The sequence below is a fragment of the Hyaena hyaena genome, unplaced genomic scaffold (genome assembly GCF_003009895.1).
Source record: "Hyaena hyaena isolate Hyena2069 unplaced genomic scaffold, ASM300989v1 scaffold_122, whole genome shotgun sequence".
Lineage (NCBI taxonomy): Eukaryota > Metazoa > Chordata > Mammalia > Carnivora > Hyaenidae > Hyaena > Hyaena hyaena.
The window spans coordinates 1,095,435-1,115,361 of NW_024080754.1; the positions used below are offsets into that span (position 1 = coordinate 1,095,435).

General features: G+C 39.2%; 1 protein-coding gene across 1 annotated transcript in view; it reads right to left on the reverse strand.

The window, feature by feature from the left end:
• Nucleotides 1-19,927, reverse strand: part of CYYR1 (cysteine and tyrosine rich 1) — a 108,243-nt gene that overhangs the window by 34,829 nt on the left and 53,487 nt on the right. The window lies entirely within an intron of this gene.

Consider the following 19,927-nt stretch of genomic DNA (forward strand, 5'->3'; position numbering starts at 1 on the left):
TCAGTTATGTGGAACTGAGGAAAAAGGTGATTTTAGCAGCAATTTTTCAACAAAAAAGAGATAGTAGTTTAAGTCAAAACATTTCCATTTACAAAACTTAAGTGGATGGAATACTGCAAGGAATGCAATTATTATTTTCTTTTTAGCCCTCCTATTTCAGATTCTCAAATCTACTAAATATACTTCAAGTGTGGAAGGAAATTACAAAACAAATATTCAATATAGAAAAGTATTTCTGATGGCTTATATACAAAATTACTAAAACATTAACAAAGTGGTACAGAAACACAGAAAGTAAATAATGCTTGCAACCTTTTCTCTTCATGTATAGCCATTAAAAGAGATGTTTTACTATGAAAATAGGCAGATTAGTGTTTCCCAAATGAGGAGAAAATTTAGCCTGGCAACCTAGAAATTGCCAAACTGATTAAATCCCATTGTTTATTCAGTTTTCTGTTCTATTTATGATCATACCCACATTTAGCAAGGAAGATCAATTTCCTACTAGATGTGAATGAATCTTAATGGGAAGGTGACCCTTAATTTCCTACAGTCATTTATAACTGTTACTCTAGTTTTTCCTGGTTTTGGACTGCTAAAGTTCAATGAGATGACAAACTTGAAAATATCTGCTGGTAATGACAGGTATTGATTGGACAGTAATGTATTAATTATTTGCTTTTGATGATTACTAAAGAATATACAACTTATGTAACTAAGTTGCACTGGCACCAAAGCTTTCTATTTTTTCTTCTTAAAGTCAAAGTCAGCAGTCTTAATAATTTTGAGTGGTCCTTAAAGTATTCACACATCTGCTCAGATTTAATTTAAAAATGATCCTTTCTCACCAATGTATCCTCATTAGCAAATACAAATTATAAACAGTTTTAGGGAGCACCAATTGATTTCATGTAAACAGTTTGAGATTATGCCAATCAATTCACCCTTTCATGATTTCAAAGATTGTTTTATCAATCTTCTATCACTCAAGTCACAGAACATAAAATAAACCATTAACGAGAATTTGGATTTTATTCTATAAGACAGACAAGGTCATTTTTAAAAAGCAAATCAGCTAGCAGGAGTGCTGTGAGAAGCATGCCTACGAAGAAAAATAGTCATAAAGCCTTCCGGCCCCATTCCATAAATCTGGACCTCTTTTTTCCCTTTTGCTACTAGAGGATACTTTGCTTCTCATATCACTCCCTAAGGGAAGTTCTTGCACCACATGAGGCTAACAAATATAATTTGGTCTTTTACTATTTTAAGTTCAAGTTATTAAAATGCCACGGACTCAGTGAAGTGTGGCTCATGTCATATGATCAACCTGAGAAGGAGTCATACATACTGTCCCTGATAATATTATGACAATGTGAAATTAATAGTTGCTTTTGGGGGGATCAATTGACTTAACATCAAGGTGCCTGAATATTGTATTTCAAAACATAAGAAATACACATTCTTTTCTACACTGAAAGACAAGCAAAACATGGGTTTTTTTAGGGAGACCCAGTTGTAAATATTGATTTTATGCTCTCCACTGAATTAGAAAGTCTGAATTGAATCTCACATTGACTTTCTTTATTTCGCTGGTGTCATATTTTCATTTGGTTTGAAATTTCAAGCAGCTAAATTTGTCATCAGCTCTACAAGATTTCCATCTTTTACATTTGATAAGTTCTTGAAAAAGTGTGAGGGATATATCTCTTCATGTATTCATCATCTATGGATGAAGTACTTATTCAGGTATGTGTCTAGGAGCTGTGGACACAACAGTGACATGGAAGGTGTCTGATTGGCCTCTTTACCAGAGAAGAAAGACAACTCAACAAAAAGATAATAAGAAATATTAAGGAAGTAGTAACTAAATTGAGATTTGAAAGGTGAAAGATGAGTTAGCCAAGGATCAAAAGAAAGTACTCAGGAAGAAGTGACCTGTGGAAAAGCAAGAGAGAGAATAGGGTTATATTTTAAGAGAGAAAAGTTCAGTACCGCAAGTACAGGTTTGAAGGGAGGAAGATATCTGACTAGTGGTTGCACATGAACTTGGTGAGCTACACTGGGATGAGATCATGAAGGGCTTTGAAAGCCATGGTAAAGGGGGAAACTATAAAGCAGAAGGGTTGGTGGCAGGAATAGAGTTGTGTTTCAGGAATATGTCAATATACTGAATAGATCGCAAGAGGCAAAAATGGAGAAAGGGATGCTAATTGGAAGGTGGCAAAAGACATGAGGGGAAGTAATGGGCAAGTACAGTGGGTGGAATGGTGTTCCCAAAATCATTATGTCCATGTCCCTATTCCCAGAACCTGTAAACATTACCTTATTTGGAAAGAGTCTTCGCAGATGTAATTAAATTAAGGATTTTGAGATCAAGAGATCACCTTAGATTATCTAGATGGATTCTAAATCCAATAACAAGTATCCTTATAAGAGACATATAGGGGAGACTTGGCAGATAGAAGACAAGAAGGCAATGTGACCATGGAGGCAGAAGTTTGAGCATGGGCCCAAGGAATGTTGACCGCCATGACAAACTAGAAGAGGCAAGGAAGACTTCTCCTTTACAGCCTCCAGAGTAAGCATGGCCCTTCAGACACCTTGACTTTGGATTTCTGTCCCCAGCAATATGAGAACTAATTTTGGCTGTTGTAAGCCATAGTTTTTGTAATTTGTTATAACATCCACAAGTAATTAAGACAAGGCAAGAAAAAGACACATGACGCAGGAAAAGAATACAGTGCATTCGGGACACTGAAAAAAGCCACTAGAGCAGAATCCAAGGGCATTCATGAGTGAGAGGCCAGAAATGAGGTTGGATGGCCAAGCAAGAGGGTATATTAGTGAAAAGTTGCTGGGTCTGAATGCACATGGGATGCCAAAATATCAATGAGTGGATCAGAATAGCTGAAGAAGAATCATGGTCTTGGGGAATGGGAAGAGAAGGTGGAAAGGGAGAAAAAAGGAACAAAATGCAAGATTTTTTTGGCAGAAAAAGGGGTCTATGGTAGTGCAGACAGGTAGGGGGGAAGGCCTGGGTGTGGGGAATTTGCACAGAGCAAATACAGAGCAATGTCTTAGTCAACTCGGGCTGCTATAAAAATACCACAGACTGTGTGACTTAAATCACAGACATTTATTTCTCAACAGACCTTTCTGGCCCCTAGGAAGTTGAATATCAAGGAGCTGGCAGGTTCAGTTTCTGGTGAGGGGCTCCCTCCTACCTTGTTCCTGTCTTCTCTCCTACTATATCCTCACACAGAAGGGAGAGAAAGCTCTAGTGTCTCTTCCTCTTCTTAGAAGAGCACTAATCTCATCATGGGAGCTTCACCCTCATGAGTTCACCTAAACCTAATCACCTGCTAGTTTCCACCATCTAATATCATTTCCCGGAGGTTAGGACTCCAACATAGGAATTTTGTGTGTGTTGGGTGCAGGGCACAAACATTCAGTCCATAACAGTTAAGGAACTATCTGTGGACTGGATGGGGGCTATGTTGAATAGAATCAGCTAGGAGCTGTTCTAGGTCCTGAGACAGAACAATGCAGTGGGCAACAGGGCTGCACCGGAACAGACAGCCGAGTCTGTGTCTGAAGTGGATGTTGGAAGACCAGGAGGTGGTGCAGAGAGGGAGGGACAGTGGCCACCTGCATTAGATGCCAGCAAGGCTACCAAGCCAGCAGAGAAGAAGATCTAACTCCTTTTTAAAAAAAATTTTTTAATGTTTATTTATTTTTGAGAGAGAAAGAGAGAGTGCGAGCAAGAGTAGAGGAGGGGCAGACACAGAATCTGAAGCAGGTTTCAGGCTCCAAGCTATCAGCACAGAGCCTGATGAGGGGCTTGAACTCACAAACAGTGAGATCATGATCTGAGCCAAAATTGGATGCTTACTGACTGAGCTACCCAGGTGCCCTGAGAAGCACTAACTCCTGAAGACTGCTGTCTGAGGGGCCCAGCACAGGGTAAGCAGCTGGCTATGTATTAGGAACTGAGCCAGAACTTTCCTGTGCCCTTCCTTTCACTTTCTTCTCCTGCAGCTTTCACACCTGTGGGGTATACACTGGGAGGAAGGGAACTGCTGGGTGGGAAATGGGTGGGAAAAGAGAACAATTGGGAACAATTGTCGATGTTTCTCCTTCTGAATGCCGGTGACCTAGCAAATACTGTCCTCAGTTAGAAGACAGGGAGAAGCCTGAGCTGAAGTATGAAATGTTTGCATCTTAAATTAGACATTTAAAATTTCCAAACAGGAGTGTTTTGAATTTAGAAGACTTAAGGACTAAGTTGAACAGGAAAGTCACAGATCTGCCAAATTTTCAGCCATTGCAGGGGAAAAGCTTCCTGTGAAAAGGTAGTGGAATAGAGTTGAATTTTGCTTATCTCTGAAATGTTATACTTTTTCAATACAGTGTTTAGACATTTAAAGAAAAAGACAGACATTTCCTCTAAGAAATCCCAGTAATCAATGTATTTCCTCAGAATACAATCAATAAGGTGGTAAAGGACCACTAAGGGTAGATATTTCCCCAGTTTTTTAGTGCTAAATTTGGGATACACAAATCATGGTGTCATTATGAAGCAATGTTTCTCTTTAATTTTGTCACATCTTATAATTCTTGGAGAAGTTTTTGAACAGAATGCATCGCATACAGGTTCCACTTGTTGTCCCTAGCCAAGGGAAAGGTCTGTAACCAGGTTAATACAAAGGACCTAGGATTGAGTGGTAGAACTAGAAAAGCTTCTCCATTCCATTCACACAGACTCTCTTTTCCTCCTTGGTTCACCACTTCATCTTTTGGTCTCATTTCCTTCATCTGTACAGTGGTGGTAAGGGGTCGCAATTTCATTTTGTTTTCTTAAAGCATGGATTCCCACAGTTAGACCAAATACAAATCTGACCCACTTATGTACCCACTTAAGTGGGTAATGCCCATAAGTAATGCCCACTTATCTACCTCCCGGAAGTGTTGTGAGAATTAATGATGGTCTGCGAAACGTACTGAGGATGAAGAGCACACCGTGAGAGTTGTTAAGTATTATTTGAAAGTATCAGTGGATAAGGATATTTTAACAAACGTGGAAAACTCATACAACAAAGGATCCTGGCTTGCTTGCTGTAATGTCTCAGCAAGTTAGGGGAGAAAGGAATATGCACATTATCCAAGTAGAAAAATAAAGCAAAACAAAATAAAGGAAAAACAAAACCTGGCAATCCAAGACCATAAACACACCAATAGAGAGATAGTCTTTGCATCTTAAAAGAATCTCACTCAGTTTTTAAAATAAAGCACTGGTTTATACACCCAGGATGTAATGTATGCCTTGAAATTTTAAAATAGTCTGTACAGGAAGGCAAGGGAGTAAAAACAGAGATGTTCAGAAATAAGACCAAGGCAAAGAGATCAAAGACACTTTCCTCCCCAGTTCAAAACGTGGCATGGGCAGAATTCATGTGCTATGTATACATTGGATAACTGCTTTTTTTGTTGTTGGTCTTGCAAAAAGAGATGAAATGGAGATATGAATATTGCTTGCTTTTGAGGATCGTCAGAGAGCAGATGAAAATGCATAACAAGGTTGAGAGCAAGTTACATTTATAGAGCAATAAGAGAAGAATATGTTATTTTTGAATTTGAGCATTTCAAAAGAAAGTTAAAGTCACTGTTTCTTTCCTGCACACTAATTATTCCAGACTGTAAAACCCTCCAGCACATTGCAAATAGTTAAATTATTTTGGCCCTTACAATTTCACTTGGTCTTTGCACCAATAGGCATTAGATTTTGCAATGTCTGTCTTTTCTTTGAGAGGGCTCCACTTCTTTGTATACATAAATGTGGTGTCCCATGCCCATTCATACTGTATTTAATGACAAATTCAATTTTTTTTCTCATTTTCTTTCTCGTTTTGTCTTTATGTTGCAACACACCAGTGGGCTGTAGCTAATTTTCTAATTTTAAAGCTAAGACATTTAGTTTAAAGCCTCAAAAAAATTAAAAATAGAGCTACCCTATGACCCAGCAATTGCACTACTTGGTATTTATCCAGAGGATACAAAAATGCTCTTTTGAGGGGCACCTGGGTGGCTCAGTCGCTTAAGTGGCCAAATTCAGCCCAGGTCATGATCTCACAGTTTGTGAGTTTGAGACCCATGTCAGGCTCTGTGCTGACAGCTCAGAGCCTGGAGCCTGCTTCAGATTCTGTGTCTCCCTCTCTGTCTGCTCCTCCCCTGCTTGCACTCTGTCTCTCTCTCTCTTTCAAAAATAAATAAGCATTAAAATATTTTAAGGGGCATATGCACCTCAGTGTTTATAACAGTGCTATCAACAATAGCCGAATTATGGAAAGATTCCAAATGTCCATAGACTGATGAATGGAGAAAAATATGTGGCATATATATACAATGGAATATCACTTGGCAATCAAAAAGAATGAAATCTGGCCACTTGCCACAATGTGGATGGAACTAGAGCGTATTATGCTAAGTCAAATAAGTCAGTCAGAGAATGACAAATATCATATATTTTGCTTATATGTGGAATTTAAGAAACAAAACAGATGAACATAGGGAAAGGGAAGCAAAAATAAGATAAAAACAAGAGGGAGGCAAACCACAAGGGACTCTTAAATACAGAAAACAAACCGAGGGTTGCTGGAAGGGTGTTGGGTCGGGATGGGCCAAATGGGTGATGGGCATTAAGGAGGACACTTGCTGGGATGAGCACTGGGTGTTACACGTAACTGATGAATCACTAAATTCTACTCCTGAAAAAATAAAATAGACATAAATTCTCTGATCTTTAGTACCATGTGGAAAAGGTGGTGCTGTGCTCCTACAGATGAATATTTTTTGTGATAAACTTTTCTCTTTTTATTCTTTATTCACATGTGCTAGATTTTACCCAAATATTTGTATTTTTCCATATGAATATGGTCTCAGCGTATGTGCTATAGTTAGAAGTGTCTATTTTATACTCGATTCTGGAGATAAGTGAACAATGAAAATAAAAGTAGGTGGATCCTAATTTCAGTAGGGTAGTTTTATCACCATCAAAAGCACTTGGAGATACAATTGTAATGGAGAGGATATTCAGGGACCTCATTTATTTTGGATACAAGTGAGATAATTTGGAGTCTGTTCATTTGCAGTGGGACCACTTTCAAATATTTAATCCCTGCCTTCTTAAGCTGCTTATTTTAGTCTTTAAAAAGGATAAAAGTCACTTGAGCATTCGATCAAATTGAACCAAAATGATATTTTCAGGGTATTTTGCATTACACTTTATTGATAAAAATGTAACTGTTATTAAACAAGTCCTGAATAAATAGCTAAAAATGTCATCATCTAACTTAAGAGATAAATCCTAGATTAAATTTTTTTCTTTTAACATCTATCTCCAAGATACTAGAACGCTCTGGTATATATCTATATATATCTCAAGTACATCGACGTTTCTGCCGAATTCTCCCTTTCTTCAAACTAACCATCTCCTTTCATTTCTGTTCACTTCTGTGTCCTCTGCAGTAACTGCGAGGAACTCCGTTGCCTGGGGACCACTCCTGAACATCCATTGCTGTGGCCTCTTGGAGATTTAAGACATGTAATAAAGAGCTGACAGAAATCATCAGCTTGCTCCTGAGAAAGTAGCACTTTTAAAAAATCACAATAAAGCACTTGTCTGGATATTACCTCTTTCAGGTAATTGTAACTAGAGCCTAGGATACAAAGGAGGAGAAAAAGTACCTTTGGAAAGTTCTAAATTCTACGAATCCATGCAAAAAGGAGGTGGGACAAAAAACCTAAATGTGCACTTTTTTTAAAAAATAGAAGGACCTTTCAACTCCCCCCCAATTTTTCAAAGTGTTTTTCAAACTATTTTAAAAGGCTCTATTATCTGTATTTTTAACTGTATTATTTTTCTATTAACAGTCTCATTAGCCCAAAGGAGTTTTGAAGCAGAAAAATTCATAAAATTACATAGTCAATTGTGAAAAAAGTCACTGCAAAACAGCTATAAGAACACTATATTGCAAAATCAATAAAATGAAAAAGCAGCCTACAGAATGGGACAAAATATTTGCAAATTATATGTATTTGCATGTATTATGTAACCTGTTACATCTGGTAACAGGTTAATATCCAAAATATATAAAGACTTCATACAACTTAATAGCAAAAAAGAAAATAATCCAATTAAAAATGGGCAATCGACCTGAATAGGCATTTTTCCAAAGAAGTTATTCAGATGGCCAACAGGTGCATGAAAAGGTGCTCAGCATGACTGATCATCAGGGAAATGCAAATCAAAACCACTCAGATATCACCTTTTGCCGGTTAGAATGATAATCATCAAAATGACCAGAGATAAATCCTGGCGAGGATGTGGAGAAAAGGGAAACTTTCTCTGGGTGCACTGCTGGTGGAAATGTAAATTGGTGCAGCCACTATGGGAAAAAATATGGAGGTTCCTCACAAAATTAGCAGTAGAACTATCATATGATCCAGCACTTCCACTTCTGAATACATACACAAAGGAAATGAAATAATTCTAATTAATGCTGTATGGTGTATTTGAAAGCTGCTCACAGAGTAGATCCTAAAAATCTCATTACAAGGGAAAAAATCTTTTCTTAACTATATGAGGTGACAGATTTAAGTTGAGAATGATGATATAATTATAATTTTGGAATATAATAAAATATACAGATAAACAGTAAAGAAAACTCAGAAGAACCTCATATCACCTTGGGGCATTCTGAATAGGATCTAAGAGTGCAACACATCGTAATGGTGTCCAGGAATCAAAAACACATTAATATTTGGTGGAAGGTGTGCCCTGTTTAAGAAGTTAGGATGTATTTGAGTAACATTTTTCATTTTTAGAAGATAGTTAAACTTTTTTTTAAGTGTTCATGCTCAAAGGAAAAAACTTCTGTAAATTAGAAATTTAATGTGAATGAAATCGCAGCTCAGAGATGAAATTAGAAAGAAAATAATCGTCCTTCTTTGTTAAATGTTTATGGCTTTGATGCTATTAATTGCACTTCATTCTTCATACAGTGCCCCATGGTTGCCAAGTTATGGTACATTATTTAGAATTAATATTTCCTCCAAAATTCTTTATCTCCCAGCAAGTAAAAAGCCATACAAGCCAGAACTGCAATTAAGATGTGCTTCTCCATGAGCATTTGGAGGATGCTGGGAGGTGGTGCATTCCAGAGAGCTTAAGATTGTGTTTTGATAAAACTTATGAAGGAAATTGAAGAAGACACAAAGAAATGGAAAAACATTCCATGCTCATGGATAGGAAGAATAAATATAGTTAAGATGTCATTACTACCTAAAGCACTCTACACATTCAATGCAATTCCAATCAAAATTGCACCAGCATACTTCTCAAAACTAGAACAAACTATCCAAAAATTTGTATGGAACCACAAAAGACCCCGAATAGCCAAAGTAATACTGAAAAATAAAACCAAAACGGGAGGTATCACCATCCCAGACTTCAGCCTCTACTACAAAGCTGTCATCCTCAAGACAGTATGGTATTGGCACAAAAACAGACACATAGACCAATGGAACAGAATTGAGAACTCAGAAGTGGACCCAAAAGTATACAGCCAACTGATCTTTGACAAAGCAGGAAAGAATATCCAATGGAAAAAAGACAGCCTTTTTAACAGATGGTGTTGGGAGAACTGGACAGCAACATGCAGAAGAATGAAACTAGATCATTTTCTCACACCATGCACAAAAATCAACTCAAAATGGATAAAGGACCTGAACGTGAGACAGGAAACTATCAACACCCTAGAGGAGAAAGCAGGAAACAACCTCCTTGACCTCCACCGCAGCAACTTCTTACTTGACACATCCCCAAAAGCAAGGGAATCAAGAGCAAAAATAAACTGTTGGGACCTCATCAAGATTAAAAGCTTCTGCACAGCCAAGGAAACAACCCAGAAAATTAATAGGCAACCAACGGAATGGGAAAAGATAGTTGCAAATGACATATCAGATAAAGGGTTAATATCCAGAATCTATAAGGAACTCACCAAACTACACGCCCGAAAAACAAACAACCCAGTGAAGAAATGGGCAGAAGACATGAACAGACACTTCTCCAAAGAGGACATCCAGATGGCCAACAGACACATGAAACGATGCTCAGCATCCCTCCTCATCAGGGAAATACAAATCAAAACCACACTGAGATACCACCTCACGCCAGTCAGAGTGGCTAAAATGAGCAAATCAGAGAACTCTAGATGCTGGCGAGGATGTGGAGAAACGGGCACCCTCCTACACTGTTGGTGGGAATGTAAACTGGTACAGCCCCTCTGGAAAACAGTGTGGAGGTTCCTCAGGAAACTAACAATAGAACTCCCCTATGACCCAGCAATAGCACTGCTAGGAATTTACCCAAGGGATACAGAAATGCTGAGGCATAGGAGCACATGTACCCCAATGTTCATAGCAGCACTCTCCACAATAGCTAAAACATGGAAAGAGCCTAAGTGTCCATCAACAGATGAATGGATCAAGAAGATGTGGTTTATCTATACCATGGAATACTACATGGCAATGAGAAACAATGAAATCTGGCCATGTGTAGCAACATGGATGGACCTTGAGGGTGTTATGCTGAGCGAAATAAGTCAGGCAGAGAAGGACAAATATCATATGTTTGCACGTATAGGAGGATTAGGAGGAACTTGACGGAGGAACAAGGGGGAGAAGAAGGGCGGAAATGGTGGGGGAAAGGGAGAGAGGCAAACCATGAGAGACTCTTGAATGCTGACAAAAACTGAGGACTGATGGATGTGGGGGGGAGGGGGAGATGGGCATGAAGGAGGGCACTTTGGGGATGAGCACTGAGTGTTATGTAGAAACTAATTTGACAATAAACTCTTTGTAAAAAAAAAAAAAAAAAAGATTGTGTTTTGATAGCAGACAGAACTAAATTTCTGCTACATTTCACAATGTGACCATGCATTGGCTGTTCAGCCTCACTAAACTTCATTTTTTTTTGCAAGAAAATGCACATATTTATTGTATTGAACTCCTAAGGTTTGAGAATCAAATAAGTAGGTATGTAACCAGGTCCCTGGAATGTTATAGGTGCTTAATAAATAGGAACTATTATCATTATCATTCACATTAAGTTGTATTAAGCCAATATAGTTGTAAAGTTCTGAGACTGAGTTTGAGGACAATGACAGAGCCACAAAGCTAATCGTGAACTGCTGTTTAAGTAAATAAAAGGAAGCTATAATCTACGTAGCACCAAAGAGTACATTCTGAAGAAACTAGGTTAAGATTAAAAAAAATGTTTTTAATGCATTTTGGAGATGTGTGAGAAGAAATGGAGGTAATGCTGTGCTAGGAACTATATATTCTTGGGATAAGTAAAATCAACGTCCCGCACAGTTCTACTCCATCTCTGTTTTGTCCGCTGTTTTGTGTGTGTGTGTGTGTGTGTGTGTGTGTGTGTGTGTGTGTGTGTAGGTATAACTTACATGAATAAAGCACATAAATATTAAAAATACTGCTTGATGAATACATGATTTTATGCATAAGTCACATAAGACCCCTACTCATCAACATATAGATCTTATCCACCATCTCAATAAGCCCCCTTGTGCCCCCTCACAGTCAAAACACCACACAGTCCCCAAAGGCAGTCACTCTGCTGATGATGCAAGGGTTCAGATTCCCTTCCTAATCTAGAAAAGGGGCTTATGAGAAATTCAAAGCCTTCATTCTATACCCTAACTGGACTTGACTCCTAATCCACCCACATTCAATGTCACTTTGCATTTAACCAATAGTTACCTTGTCATCAACATGCCCTCAAGCTAATTAATCTGTGCTGTGTTGTGTTTTCTAGACATGAACAGCTTATGAACTGTGACATTCTTCTGATATTAGGGGACTTTCCCTCCACTATTACATTAATGATGTTTCATTGCATTTTTTGATTCACAAATTCTACAATTATTATTTTCTCAACCATCATTGCATTGTATTTTCCAAAGCATCCTGGGCCAATGCTAAGTAAAGAAACAGAGAAAATAAGCTTTAAAAAGATCTACCTGTGAACTGTACAGGTAGCTACATTTTTCTTTGTAAAGTTTATTTATTTTGAGAGAGAGAAAGGGGGGAGGGGCAGAGAAAGAGGGAGAGAGAGAGAATCCCAAGCAGGTTTCGTGCTGTCATCACAGAGCCCAGCACAGGGCTTGAACCCGCAAAGTGTGAGATCATGACCTGAGTGGAAACCAAATCAGTTGCTTAACAGACTGAGCCACTGAGGTGCCCCCAGGCAGCTACATTTTCAAACTCAAGTTCCCCAAAGAAGATTTTCTGGTTCTAGTATTAGAGTTAAATCATGATGCAACAGCAGAATGAGCTTGGTGTTCTTAGTCTGAAGTGGCTCTCTACATTTTTCTATCATCAGTGTGTTCTGTCCTCTGAGTCTTACCTTGGATACCCGACCCAGGTGCCCATCCTGGGAATCCTTCCATTTTAGGGAAGAGAAACAAGCTCAAAAGGTGCATTGACCTTCATAGGCTCCCTACCCGATCTAGGTGGGGGCCCACTTGCTAAAATGACACTAGCCCCTCATGTAAGCACTTAGCTGTTGATGATTGTATAAGGAAATGAAACCCATAATGAGCAAAGGATCACAGTTTATAGACAATCACAGAGAAACTCGAATCATTTCTAATATCATCCATTCCATAACAGTCCTAGTGAGTTCCAAGCTTGGGTTTTTCCACTTGCTGCATAAAAATACAAGGACTATAATAATACAACCGGGTAAAAAAGAATCAAATAGTAGCTACAAAAACCCTCAGCCCTCAGGTTGCTGTGATTTTCACTTGAGTATGCTCAAGGATTCATTTTACGTTCGGCTTTAAAATTCACACTCAATTTTGACATGAGATGTATGATTCAGTTCTTTACAGTACCAATCTCATAAAAACAGATGACTCAGCCACCAGATCTAACAGCAGATTATTGCAATATTCATCCAAACATGCCTTATGCTGACTAGAGAGGGCTTTCAAGTTAATGAGGCAAAAACAGCAATGTCCCAATAGAGCATACACTATCCTGTAATAAGAAAAAAAAAAAAAAAAGAACCAAATATAAATACTAAACAATGTGGTATCACTTAAAATGTAATCCCTTAAAAAAATCAGACAACCTTACTTTTTTCCTGTTGTTTATTAATTTTAGAGGAGCTGCTCTCTTAAATCAAATCTATTTTTGCTCAATTTCAGAATTCAGATCCCCTTATAAATCCAGAAACTAGAGGCTGATTTTTCTCAACAGGTTTCCCCTTCATAGCCAAACTGTCCACTGCAAAAGAAAATGAGGTCAGCCCTAAGAAGAATGATAATCATTTAATAATACCGGCTGCAAGCCAAAAAAGAATTACAAAAATAAGTCAGTCTGAAGCGATAAAAAGCCAAAAAAAAAAAAAAAAAAAAAAAAAAAACCAAAACAAAAACCCAGAAACCTGAGTAAAAACAAGTTCAAAATTAGAGTACTATTTTTTTTAATCAACTTAACCCAACAAACTGCTTAAAGAAATTACTACATTTTCCCTCAAGAAGGATGTGACAACACAATGCCATTTTCTACCCACTGAGCAGCACAGGATGAATGTCAACATACAGACGTGACGTCCTCTTAATTAAGTTAGCACCAGGCAATAGTCAGAATGGTAGAGTTATTAGTTCATTCAATATGGACTGATCACCTGCTACATAGCCCTTTTCCTCTGTCTCAGGGGCTTGGCATACAAAGGGTTGTGTGGTGTGGACAATAGGGGTGAGTTCCAAGGCACCACTGAAGTAAAGTTACATCTGAGGGGCCCTGGAAGTGGGGACGGGGTAGACTTCACAGACGGTTTGACCTATAAGCAGAGGCTGAAAGCAGTAGTAGGAGCCTGCCAGTCAGACAAGGTGAAACAGCATTCCAGCGGAGGGCATGTGCAAAGTCACGGGTGTGTGAAGTAGCTTAGGATGTTTGGAAAACAAGCTGTCTTTCATAACTGCTGCAAAAATTGCAGTCTAGAAGTGACAAGAGATGTGGCTAAAAATGCAGGCAGGAACGTGATGATAGGGATCTTTCAGTCCAAAGAGTTTAGCTCATCCTTGCAAAGAGGGGAGTGACACAATCAGATTCGTGTTTTAGAAAGATACTTTGTGTAGCTGTGTGCAGTTAAAGAATGAGACCTAAGACATCCATTATGGACCGTTCCAGCAATTTGCATGAGAGGGAATGAGGGCTGGATTCGAGGTCGCACTGGAGAAAGAGAGAGGAAAGGGTTGACTTGTGTAGGACAAAGGACTCTTTAGAAATGGTCACCAATCTCAGGGGTTTCTGACTTGAGATACTGGAGTCATGAGGGTTTTCTGAACGGACACCAGGAATCCAATGCGCCTAAGCTCTGGAGCAGGCTGATGCAGGTGGGGACTGGTTCTATTTTTGGAGACACTGAGCCAAAAGGTGTCTTTTGAGTATCCAGATGGAAATGACAAAGCAAAGAGTTTGAAAGATTAATGTATTCATTCTGTCATTACCTAGGACACTTCAAGTGCTGGTCTCAGTGCTTCAAAGTGCTGGTTTGAAATTATATGCAACTATTTTTGATGATTTACAGTGGAGGTTCAGGAGAATAAAGGCTCTTGCAAGGATTTCTTTGATAGCTTTATGGCAAGTGTTTCAAATAAGGGCACTGCAGCCTAGGGTGTCACTGGGAACCTTGATAGGGGTCTGGTTGTCATCAGTATAATTTGCAGTGTGAGTTAACACCACCAGCATCGGTTTGGTGCAAATTCATCATGTATCAAAACCACACATCCCAAAGTCAGGGTTGTGTCACCACATCATCCATTGTAAGTAACTGTTTAGTGTCACAAATAGGCTTTTAGCAAACAATCCTTTAAAAATATAAATTAAACCGTGTCATTACACTTCCCAGTGGCCTCTGCTTTCTCTCAGAGTAAGGGCCAAAGTCCTTATAACAGCCCCCAAAGCCATCCATGGTGCGCCTCTTTCTCCTTAACTCTCTGACTCCATTTCTTATTTCTGTCCTCCCATGGTCACTATATTCCAGCTACACCAGCCTCTTTGCTACTCCTCAAATGTCAGAAATGTGACAGTTCCCTTTTGCTGAGAATGTGCTTCTGCAGATTTATCTGCATGGTTTTGACTTATTGGTCAAATGTTATCTTTTAAGTGAGTCCTTCCTTGACCACTGATTTTAAGTTGTGGCAGTAGTTCTTACCAATCCCTATTACCTTCTTTGTTTAAAAAATTATTTATTTATTTTCGAGAGAAGGAGAGAGACAGAACATGAGTGAAGGAGGAGAAGAGAGAGAGGAAGACACAGAATCTGAAGCAGGCTCCAGGCTCCACGCTGTTACAGCACAAAGCGTTCGGGCTCGAACGCACAAACTGTGAGATCATGACCTGAGCTGAAGTTGGACACTTAGCTGACTGAGCCACCCAGGCGCCCTGTTATTACCTTCCACTTTATTTTCTCAGTAGCACCAAAGAGTTATTTTTGGACTTCTCACAACATCATAGCGGGAGATAATGGCAAAGTGTTGATAGCATCTGTAGAAAGGATCTAGATGGATTTTATTAGAATAGGCTGAGCTTGGGCTGCAGTCTGCTTAAGTCAGGTGACTCAGCATGATGGCTCTCCATGCAATGACTCAGCAAACCAGGCTTTTTGCCTCTTATGGCCCCAATCTCTCAACATATGACCTTCATGATTGCCCCCAAAGGGAAAGAGATTATGTTGAAAAGTCCCACAGAGTTTTTTACCTTAACTCAGGCCAGAAGTGACATACATCACTTCTGCTCATGGTCCAATGGTCAGCTAGTCCCATGGTCCCACTCAACTATAAGAGGGCTGGTTGGGAAGTGTAGCCTTCTAAGGGCCCTTCAAGGAAAGGAACCCTGCACGCTAGGGAGCACTCCTCAGGTTTCACACAACAGCCAGGTTTGGAGTGGCTTCCTGAAGATGGAGAGAGCACAGGAGTAGGACCCAGCAGAGCCGAGCAGAGATCTTGTTGAACCAATCACTACCCACATTGCCTTGAGTAAATCAGTTATTACTCGTTTTTTAAATCCACCAAATGGGAAAAATAATACATACCCTGCTTGTATCCAAGAGATTTTTTAGTTTCAACTACAAAAGTTTGCAAGCAGAATTACCATATTTAGGCTACTGTTCAAATGCAAGTACATAAATAATGCAGCACGAAACCTAGAAAGCCTGTCTGGATGAGATATAATGAACTATACTATTTTGCATCTACATTGTTAGAACCATAGACAATGGTACCATTTCCAGTCTTGCTTGCTTAACAGCTGCGATGCCTAAGCAGTGAAGTAAGGAGCTGTTTGTATATCAGCATTGGTGTATTTTCTAGGTATAGAGTATGAAGAAAATGCAAAGGAAATTATGATATATGATAAACATTAAAGATTACCCAAAGCACAAGTATGCACACTAGGAAGACACTTTTATATTATCACCGTCTTCAAGAGAGAGTGAATCCAACATTGGCAGCTCGTGTGGTATCTTACCCTCTGTTGCTAGAGAGCATCTACCTGGAGCAGCTACTGTGTGTGCTCCAGGGTCTGGGCCAACCCTATGCTCCAAGGATTGATGTGTAGTTAAGATACTGATCAACGATCAGCTATTTGAAAAATTTCAGTAGAATGTATTTGAGGTTATAGCAAAGTCTTTTAAAAACATTAATTTTTACAGATTTGAGTAATTAACGACTATATTTATTGTCAGACGTCAAAAGATACTGAATTTATATGTAATTATTTTGTAAGTCACCTCAAGATTGTTGGTGATGGTAAAATGTTAATGGTAATAACAGTAATAATGATATCCTATTTATCATTTTTCTATATGCAAAAAATATTATCAATAGCAGGTCTAATCTTATAAATACATGTCATGCAAAATACTCAAATGTGTGAATTCTACTATTAAAATATGCTTTGGGTACTCCGGAAAACTCAGTGGAGTCTATAGCATTAGGACACAAAGAGTCTAAAGTCACCTGTTTTAAATTAACAAACTGTCCCTATAGAGAACTTCTTTTTAACTCAGCCTGCCATTATTTTCTGAGAAAGCTCATTCTGCTTGAATGTATCTATATCTGATAGACGAGTATTTCCTATATTAAACAGATGTGCCTCTAAAGAATCTCCATCCATTATTCTAGTTCAGAAAATGTTTCTTGCTGCTAGTAACAGTACTATACACGCACTGAACATTAGGAACACCTCTATGGCCATTTAAAGGTCACAGATTGATTACAGCCTAAAATAATAGCGTCCGGAAACCAGTCAATACAATGGTAACTAACACACAAAAATCCATTTAAGAATCTTCTAATTGAACTTTGTCATGGAATTTTTCTGCCTAGTCATTGGCCCACATAACTCCACTGTGATGAACAAAAGACATGGATCCAATAAAGCCAGCTGCAAATAGATACCCACAGCCACGTGTTGGAATGCAGACAGCATATCAACAATGAGATAAAGCTTTCTGAAGCAGAAGGTCACTGAACCAAGATTTTTGACACATGTCCAAGGGCTGGGTTTTAAAATGGAGAGTAACAGAAAGCACAGTGAATTTTATAGGATGTTTTATGTGATGTTATGATAAAATAGGGCCAGGTTATTGCAAAGTGAATGCTCCGTTGTTTCCTTTTGCTAACAACTTATATGCACTCTTTTTAGTTCAAGGGTTTGGATTACTTCCCACCCCCTACGAAGATTACAACCTTGAGAATGATTGTTTTTCTTCTTTTCTTCTCTTTAAACATTTCTGTTGCTCTCATTTATATAAGACATTCACAGAGCTTGTCACAGTTCCAAGTTGATGGTCATACATTGTGTGGACATTTGGGAATAGAGAGTGTAGAAAAATAAAGAGTCCAGATCAGAAGTAACTTTCTACATAGTAGTTAAAAACTCGGTCAAAAATAAAACACACACACACAAACACAGACACACACAGCTTGATCTGTGGTCTCTTATCTCACATCTCTCTTCCCACTGATCTATTTCTTATTCAAATTTGACAGTATCATTGTCTTTAATAAATGCCATCAATGGTTTTCAATCATGGCCCGTGTCTTAATTCCAGAAGTTTTGGGGCGCCTGGGTGGCTTAGTCGGTTAAGCGTCCGACTTTCGCTTAGGTCACGATCTCGCGGTTCGTGGGTTCGAGCCCCGAGTCGGGCTCTGTACTGACTGCCAGCTCAGAGCCTGGAGCCTATTTCAGAATATGAATCACACTCTCTCTGACCCTCCCCTGCTCACGCTGTCTCTCTCTCTCCTAGAAATAAATAAAAACATTAAAAAAAAATTTTAATTCCAGAAGTTTCATGCACACTGAGTCTAGATTGGGGTTGGCAAATAATAACCTGTGGGCCAAATCTGGTCTGCTGCCTATTTTGTCTGCTTATTAGCTAACCACATTTTTATTTATCTTAAGAAATGTTCATTAATTTTGAAAGAGCATGAGCAGGAGAGGGGAAGAGCAAGAGAGGCCAAGTGGGCTCTGTGCTGACAGCAGGGAGCAAGATGCAGGGTTTCAACTCACAAACCAAGAAATCATGACCTGAGCTTAAGTCGGAAGTTCAACCGATGGAGCCACCCAGGTGCCCTCCCCCCTCCTTTTTTAACATTTTTAAGTGGTTGAAAACAATCAAAATAATAATCTGTTGTGAAACTCAAATTTCAGTGTCCATAAATAAGGTCTTATTGGAATACATCTATACTCATTTATTTATACACTGCCTATCGGCTGTCTTTTGAGCTCCAAAGGTGGATTTGAGGAGTTGCAACATCGACCACATGGCCTGCAAAGCCTGAAATATTGACTACCTGGCCAAATAAAGCAGAAGTTTGCCAACCCCCAGGGTATGCAAATGGGACCTCCTCCTGGGGTTAAGGAGTAGATAGCCTGGGTGGCTTTATACTAAACCAGATCTCTAATACTCATCCTTTTACCTGCTTTCTCTCTAGCCAGGCCTTTAAGATTTTCCACAAGTGAGGCCCAGACCAGATTCTCTCCAGCCTTCTCACTCCAGCCTTCCATGTTCTAGCTGTGTGTTGATATCTGTGTAGCTTCATTTGTCTGTTGATAGCCAACACTGAAAGCCCAACTCGGATGTCACTTTGAACCTGGCAGCTCAGAAACGTGCCTACCTGATTCCTGGATTCTATGAATTTGCAGTGTTTTGATCTCCTCTGACACACTTACCATATCTTGCCTTGCACTGTATTGAGTCATATACTTGATTTCTCCTACTGTGTCATGCAATCTTTGAGTGTAAGGACTTGCCTTAGGTTCCCTTTGTACCTTTAAGAATGGTGTGGGTGTGGACAGGCCTGGTACAGATCCATGTAGGCTGAGGAACGAGCGCCAGGATGCTTACCAGGCCTCTGCACACACACAGTCACAGATTTCCTAAGTTGCAGTGTTCAAGGAAATTCCAGTGGCATGGCAAAAGACCCAAGTTAGTGCTCTAATCAAGCTGCTATGGGGAGGATTGGCTCAGCTCCATAAAAACAAACACAATATTTGAAGGGCACAACCCCAGGACCCAATCTGGAAGCAGGCAAATACACTGAAGAACAGACAGGCCCTAAACATCGGCAACATTCAATGTAAGTAGTAAGATTCCATTCACCAGATCGGGGTCCAGGGCAACGCAGCCAATAGAAAAGGGGATAAAGTGAGGCTATGGTGTTTGGCCAGGAGAAAAGAGAAGCCGGGTCTTAGAAAGACCAGGGTTCTAAAGAGGTGACTGGGCAAAAGTCCAAAGGCAAAAACAACACTCAAGGTCAGAGCTAAGCTACTA